The 8292-nt window shown below is 41.2% G+C and overlaps 1 pseudogene; it reads left to right on the top strand.

Moving 5' to 3' along the window:
• Nucleotides 1-6616: 6616 nt before the first annotated feature.
• Nucleotides 6617-7837, top strand: LOC100591327 (annotated as a pseudogene).
• Nucleotides 7838-8292: the final 455 nt, after the last annotated feature.

Raw genomic sequence — 8292 nt, 5'->3', positions numbered from 1 at the left:
TGCTTTCAGCCTGGACCTTCCCACTAAGTTCTAAATTATGCCTCCAACTGCTTTCTTGACCTCTGCACTTGGATGTCTGAATCAACCCATTAAGAATGTTCAATTCATTGGGGGTATAAACATGAAATCGGTTCATGTTTTTCCACAACTGCCCTGATTATGCTAGTCTCAATACTCAAGAATCTTGGGATAGTTCAGTCCAATTCCACAATGTCCAGATTATTATTATTATTATTATTTTTTAAGACGGAGTCTCGCTTAGCTGCCCAGGCTGGAGTGCAGTGGTGTGATCTTGACTCACTGTAACCACCGTCTCCCAGGTTCAAGCAATTCTCCTATCTCAGCTTCCCAAGTAGCTGGGATTACAGGCACCTGCCATCATGCCCAGCTAATTTTTGTATTTTAGTAGAGATGGGGTTTCACCATGTTGGCCAGGCTGGTCTTGAACTCCTGACCTCAGGTGATCTGCCCGCCTCAGCCTCCCAAAGTGTTAGGATTACAGGCGTGAGCCACTTTGCCCGGCCAATGTTGAGATTACTAAAGTAGTCTCATTCTAGATTTTAAAATCTCAATACTATTTATACTTAAATATTATCTCAATGGTCAATTCTTTGTCTAGGACAGGAAATTGTTAAATAGGCCTAAAACACCTTGAAATACCAGAAAGCAAGGAATCGATAAAAAAAAATCTTAGGGCCATGCCAAAAGAATCCAGGAGCCAGCATGAAGTCTCCCTCTGTCTAAAGATGGAAATGTTTGAACAATAAAAATAAAAACTGCAGTGGATTAAACACATTAAAATCCTTAAATGCATAAGTTCACAATGAAACTTCAAAAAACTCTCTCATTTGTCCTCTTTTAAGGATGACTAGGCAACCAACGCATTATTTTGAAAACTTGTAAATAAAAAGAAAAAATAAATGTTTCCAGCATAAAATGAGCCTCAGGACAACCCGGTAGTAAAAGAGGGAAATTTATCTTTACAGAAGTATTTCAGCTAATAAAGAAAGAAGGATTAAATTGGAATATCACATTTTTTGGAACCTCTGGTGAAATCATTGTTCTTGGCAATAATCACTAATAATGGCTAAAAAGACAACTGTAGAAAAAAGCACAAGGGAAAAGCTTCACAATACTGGATTTAGCAAGGATTTCCTCAGTATGATACCAAAAGAACAGTCAACAAAAGTAAAAATAGACAAATGGGACTACATCAAAATTAAAAGCTTCTGTGCATCAAAAGACACAATCGACAGAGTGAAAAAATAACCCACAGAATGGTAGAACATATTTGCAATTCATATAAGGGGTTATAAGGGGTTAGGATCCAGAATATATAAAGAATTCCAACAACTCAACAAAAACAAAAACAAAAAACTCAATTAAAAAAATGGGCAAAGGACTCAAACAGACATTTATCTAAATATGATATACATATGGCCAACAAGCATATGAAAGATGCTCAGTTTCACCATCGCTAATCATTAGGGAAATGCAAATCAAAACCACAATAAAATATAACCTCACACCTGTGAGGATGGCTAATCAAAAAACAAAAAAAGTAAGCAATTAAACAAAAATAAAACAAGGGTAGGAGCAGAGGCAGAGAAATTGGAATGCTTGTACATGGTTGGTGGAATTGTAAAATGGTGCAGCTGCTGTGGAAAACAGTTTGAAGTTTCTTCAAAATACTAAAAATAGAATTGCCTTAGGATCCAGTCATTTGATTTATAGGTATATACCCACAAGAATTAAACGAAGGATCTTGAAGCGTATTTGCACACCTATGTTTATAGCAGCATTATAGTCAAAAGGTGTAAATGGCCAAAGACTGGGCAGATTGATGGATGAATGGATAAACAAAATGAGGTACACACACATACAATGGAGATCCTGAAAGTGAAGGGAATTCTGACACATGCTACAACATGAAACCTGAGAACACTATGATAAGTGAAACAAACCTGTCACCAAAAGACAAATATTGTGTGATTCCGCTTATACAAGGTACCTAGAGTAGTCCAATTCATAGGGACAGAAAGTAGAACGGTGATTGCCAGGTGCTGGAATGGGGGCAATGAGGAGCTTTTGTTTAATGGGTGTGGAGTTTTAGTTCTGCAAGATGGAAAGATTCTGGAGAGGGATGGTGGTGATGGTTGCAATACAGTGTGAAGATACTAATGCTACTGAACCATACACTTAAAAATACTTAAGATTGTACATTTTAGGTATGTGGTTTCATTTTTTTCTTTTTGCCACAATAAAATGAAAAAGAGAGAGAAATAACCTGTGAAATAATCTAGCCAAAAAATCAAACCAATTTAAATCTGATCAAGCCTCTCCATCTAACTACCAATTTATAGAAAATGTGGGACAGAGCAACATGTTAACAAGGTCACTTGGAAGCAATCTGTAAAACCCAGACTGTGGGAAACTCTACAGGAAAAACAACCAGATTTCTTTAATAAATTGCAAGAAAATAAAGTAGAAAGCAGAAGAAACCACAGATTAAAGGATTCTTTTTTTTTTTTTTTTTTTTTTTTTTTGAGACAGTTTCACTCTTGTTTCCCAGGCTGGAGTAGAATGGCACGATCTCAGGTCACCGCAACCTCTGCCTTCCAGGTTCAAGCGATTCTTCCGCCTCAGCCTTCCGAGTAGCTGGGATTACAGGCATGCACCATCATGCCCAGCTAATTTTGTATTTTTAGTAGAGAAGGGGTTTCTCCATGTTGGTCAGGCTGATCTCAAACTCCCGACCTCAGGTGATCTGCCCGCCTCGGCCTCCCAAAGTGCTGGGATTACAGTAGTGAACCACCACACCCAGCCAAGGACTCTTTTTTTAAAAAATTTTATTATTATTATACTTTAAGTTTTAGGGTACATGTGCACAACGTGCAGGTTTGTTACATATGTATACATGTGCCATGTTGGTGTGCTGCACCCATTAACTTGTCATTCAGCATTAGGTATATCTCCTAATGCTATCCCTCCCCTCCTCCCCCCACCCCACAACAGTCCCCAGTGTGTGATGTTCCCCTTCCTGTGTCCACGTGCTCTCATTGTTCAATTCCTACCTATGAGTGAGAACATGCGGTGTTTGTTTTTTTGTCCTCACGATAGTTTGCTGAGAATGATGGTTTCCAGTTTCATCCATGTCCCTACAAAGGACATGAGCTCATCATTTTTTATGGCTACATAGTATTCCATGGTGCATATGTGCCACATTCTCTTAATCCAGTCTATCATTGTTGGACATTTGGGTTGGTTCCAAGTCTTTGCTATTGTGAATAGTGCTACAATAAACATACATGTGCATGTGTCTTTATAGCAGCATGATTTATAATCCTTTGGGTATATACCCAGTAATGGGATGGAGGACTCTTAAAAGATATAAACATCAAGTGCCATATGTAGAACTTAAGTGGATTCTTAATCAAACTATAAAAAATTATGGCACAATCTGGGAACATCTGATAATATTCAGGAATATAATGGCTATTTTAAGTCCTTATCTGTTGGCGATATATACTAAAATATTTATGGTAAAATAGTCTGACATCTGAGACTTGCTTAAAAATAATTGGGGTGGGGAAGTTGGAGGGTAGGTATGGATGAGCAAAACTGGCTGAGTTGGTCATTATTGAAGCTTGGTGGTGGGAGTCACAACACTATTCTTTCTGTTTTGTGAAATAGAAAGAACCCCTCTTTTGGCTGTCTCTCATATCTTTCTCCACATCTGGGCGGCATCAGCCAGTGTCTACAACTTTTAGACAGAAGACAATCAGAACTGGGGACGGGGTTGAGGTCTGGTTGGGCACACCCACTCTGCAGTTGCTTACCTTTGAGTCTGTCCTTTCATTTATTGGATGAATGAATAAATGATATTTTTTAAAGCTGTGCATTGTGTTTGAAATTCTCCATAATAAAAAGTTTTCCTTTTAAAATAGTAATCTTAGATTCTACTTGAAGTCAGTCTCCTCTTCCCCCAGCAGCTTGACATAGGAGACAAAGATATGGCGGGTACACACTTTTCCCCTCCAGCTCCCCTGGACCTATCCTCCTGGGTCGCAGCAGAAGGTGGAACAGAGCAGGGGGGACAGCTCCTTGCTGGGCTGCCCGGAGCGGGGAGGCAGTCTACTCTCCCTGGATGGCTGTAGCCTTGTGGGCTACAGACACAAACAGTCTGACTGTTTGTGAGGCAGGGGTCACATGCTGGATCTCTCCTGGAACCAATCTCTGGGTTTTCCAGATGCGCCTCAGATGCCCTTCCCTACTGCAGCTCCGCGGCATGAAGATCAGGTTCTGGCTGGCGTTAGAGCTCTCTCTGCCCACCTACGACCTTCACCACAGCTCCTCAGTTGGCCCTGCCTGAAGGACAGTGGCCTTGGGTGGAGTACCTAAGGTAGCTTAAGTCGAGCCACCTCTCAGCTGTCTAGAAAACCCACAGGAAATTCATGGGCCATTTCTGTGTCAAATGGAGGAAGTGCAGGCTGCCCAAGCAACACAATCTCTTTTGGCTGTCTCTCCTACACCTTTCTCCACAACTGGGCAGCATCAGACAATGTCCGTACAACTTTTAGACAGAAGACATTCAGAACTGGGGGCAGCGTTGAGGTCTGGTTGGGCACACCCACTCTGCAGTTGCTTATCTTGGAGTCTGTCCTTTCATTTATTGAATGAATGAATAAATGACATTTTTTAAAGCTGCATGTAAAATATGATCAAACTGAGCATACAATTAAGTTCTATTGGCCCAAGTATTCCAAAGAGGGAGAGTCAGGACTTCATGAGATACACAGAATTGGCAACTGCAATAAGCTTGTTTCTAATTTCTCTCTGTGTTCTCTTTTCTTTTCTTTTGTTTTCTTTTAAAGACAGGGTCTTGCCCCTTTGCCCAGGCTGGGGTGCAGCGGCAGTTATAGGTCACTGCAGCCTCGACTTCTTGGGCTCAAGTCATCCTCCCACCATAGCCTCCTGAGTAGATGGGACTACAGGCACACACCACCATGCCCGGCTAACTTTTTAAATTGTTTTTGGAGATTTGGTCTTGCTATGTTGCCCAGACTGGTCTGAAACTCCTGGGATCAAGCAATCCTCCTGCCTCGGCTTCCCAAATTGTTGTGATTACAGGCGTGAGCCATTGTGCCTGGCGTAATGTTATTTTTTAAATTACTCAGTGTTTTAATAAAGAATCTCTAATAATTGATATTTCAACTTCTTTTGGGTTTATTTTATAGATAGAAAGAACTATAATAGTTCCCAGGAGCATAAAGTTTACATGAGGCCATCAGTGTAATATTTTAATGAATCTTCCTACTATGAAAGTGTGTTTCCTAGCACAAAAAAAATGTGCTCCATGGAGGAGTCATAAAACACATATGACACAGTGCCACAAAGAAGATAACAGCAGGTCTTGCTGCCAGCACAAGTCTGTTGTATATATGATACATAACATAGATATAAGTCCCTTATATACATTACCACATGTAAGTCCCCTAACAATCCCACACGATTTGCATCTTTATCTCCACGTAGAGATGAGGAAAGCAAAGCTCAGAGAAATTACTTTAGGAAATGATGGAGTCAGGATTCAGCCCGACACTGTAGTGCTTAAATCTCAAATGATGCAACCATATTTAATAAGAGCACACCATGTACCAAGCAGTAAAGTAGGGCTTAGGGGAATTCCCCAGGGAATCATCACCAGTTATATTTTTTAAATACAGGATTTGTTTGAAGAAAATTTAGAAGTCTCCATGGACATGATGTTCAGTCAAATTCCTTATCTCCCTATATCTTACAATATTTAAAAATACATCTCTTTTGCATAACAAACCAGGGAATGATTTGTTGCTTTTGTTTGCTAGAGCAAAGTATACATCTGATGATGCTGGATATTTTTTGCACAAGATATAATGTTTTGCTATCCACTTATTTTTTAAATACTATTTATATTAAAGGCAAAACCTATTTCTCCTTAAGGGAAAAATAGATTTGATGTCTAAGATAAATAAATTTAATTTTTCTAGATAATCAGAATATCTCAGAAGTTAATTCAGACCTTCTATGTCTTGCCTAAATAAAGCTGGTAGGTAATTGTATTAGTTACTTGCTTCTGCATAACAAGTTATTCCAAAACTTAGTGCCTAAAATAATAATCAACATTTATTATCTCATGCTTTCTGTGAGTCAGGAATTTGGGAATGACTTAGCTGGTGGTTCTGGCTCAGTCTGTCACAGGGCTGCAGTCATCTGAAGGCTTGACTGAGGCTGGGGGATCTGCTTCTAAGATGGCACACTCATGTGTTAGGCAAGCCAGTATTGGCTGCTGGTAGGACACCTCAATTTCTCATCACATGGACCTCTCTATACAGCTGAGTGAGTGTTCTCATGACAGGTAGCTAATTTTCCCAAGGTAAGTGATCCAAACAAGTGAGGCAGAAGCTGCAAGGTCTTTTTACAACCTGACCTCTGAAGTCACACAGTCATTTCCTCAATATCTTATTAGCTACATGGATCACCAGGTGGTGAGAATCATTGGGGACCATCTTAGAGGCTGGTTATCACAGTAATCAATGTGCATTAAGAACTAATTTGTTGCTAGTTTCTAAGGATCATGTCTGCAAGTCAGGATTCCCAATCCAAAGACATTGGCCCTGATGGGATGGAGCCCAAAGGTGTCATCGAGAGTAACTGGAATGAGATTGTTGACAGCTTTGACAACATGAACCTCTTAGAGTCCCTTCTCCGTGGCATCTATGCCTATGGTTTTGAGAAGCCCTCTGCCATCCAGCAGCGAGCCATTCTACCTTGTATCAAGGGTTATGTTGTGATCGTTCAAGCCCAATCTGGCACTGGGAAAATGGCCACATTTTCCATATCAGTTCTGCAGCAGATTGAATTAGATCTAAAAGCCACCCAGGCCTTGGTCCTAGCACCCACTTGAGAATTGGCTCAGCAGATACAGAAGGTGTTCATGGCACTAGGAGACTACATGGGTGCCTCCTGTCACACCTGTATTGGGGGCACCAACGTTCATGCTGAGGTACAGAAACTGCAGATGGAAGCTCCCCATATAATTGTGGGTATCCCTGGCCGTGTGTTTGATATGCTTAACCGGAGATACCTGTCTCCCAAATACATCAAGATGTTTGTACTGGACAAAGCTGATGAAATGTTAAGCCATGGATTCAAGGACCAGATCTACGACATATTCCAAAAGCTCAACAGCAACACCCAGGTAGTTTTGCCATCAGCTACAGTGCCTTCTGATGTGCTTGAGGTGACCAAGAAGTTCATGAGGGACTCCACTTGGATTCTTGTCAAGAAGGAAGAGTTGACCCTGGAGGGTATCTGCCAATTCTACATCAACATGGAACGAGAAGAGTGGAAGCTGGACACACTGCATGACTTGTATGAAACCCTGACCATCATCCAGGCAGTCATCTTCCTCAACACCCGAAAGAAGGTGGACTGGCTTACCGAGAAGATGCACGCTCAAGATTCCACTGTCTCTGCCATGCATGGAGATATGGACCAAAAGGAAAGAGACGTGATCGTGAGGGAGTTTCGTTCTGGCTGTAGCAGAGTTTTGATTATCACTGACCTGCTGGCCAGAGGCATTGATGTGCAGCAGGTTTCTTTAGTCATCAACTATGACCTTCCCACCAACAGGGAAAACTATATCCACAGAAACGGTCGAGGTGGACAGTTTGGCCGTAAAAGTGTGGCTATTAACATGGTGACAGAAGAAGACAAAAGGACTCTTCGAGACATGGAGACCTTCTACAACACCTTCGTTGAGGAAATGCCCCTCAATGTTGCTGACCTCATCTGAGGGGCTGTCCTGCTTCCTAGTCCCAGCCAGAGTTCAATCTTGGGGGGCTGAGGAGCAGCAGGGCTGCGGGAGGGAAGGGAGCCAAGGGATGGGCATCTTGTCATTTTTTTTCTGTGAATAAATGTCACTTTTTGAGGCAAAAAAAAAAAAAGAACGAATTTTTCCAAAAGAAAAAGTTGCTCATATGGAGAGCATAAAACACACTGTAGCATATATTCTATAAAATATGGTATGGTAGATTGTTACAGTGATGGTCCTCAATACATCACATCTCCCTGAACTCATGTCCTTGCATAGTTCCCTCTCACATTGATGCTAGGTTTGGCGGTGTGACTTGCTTCAATCAATGGGATATTAGCAACAATGACGCAAGCAGAGGCTTGTAAAGCAAATTTACAGTGGGACCTACTCTCTCTAGCTGGTGGGGATTCTTCCTTCAATACGCAAATAGCCCA

The sequence above is a fragment of the Nomascus leucogenys genome, chromosome 9 (assembly GCF_006542625.1).
Source record: "Nomascus leucogenys isolate Asia chromosome 9, Asia_NLE_v1, whole genome shotgun sequence".
Taxonomy (NCBI): domain Eukaryota; kingdom Metazoa; phylum Chordata; class Mammalia; order Primates; family Hylobatidae; genus Nomascus; species Nomascus leucogenys.
This window is presented reverse-complemented; position numbering and strand designations above follow the sequence as displayed.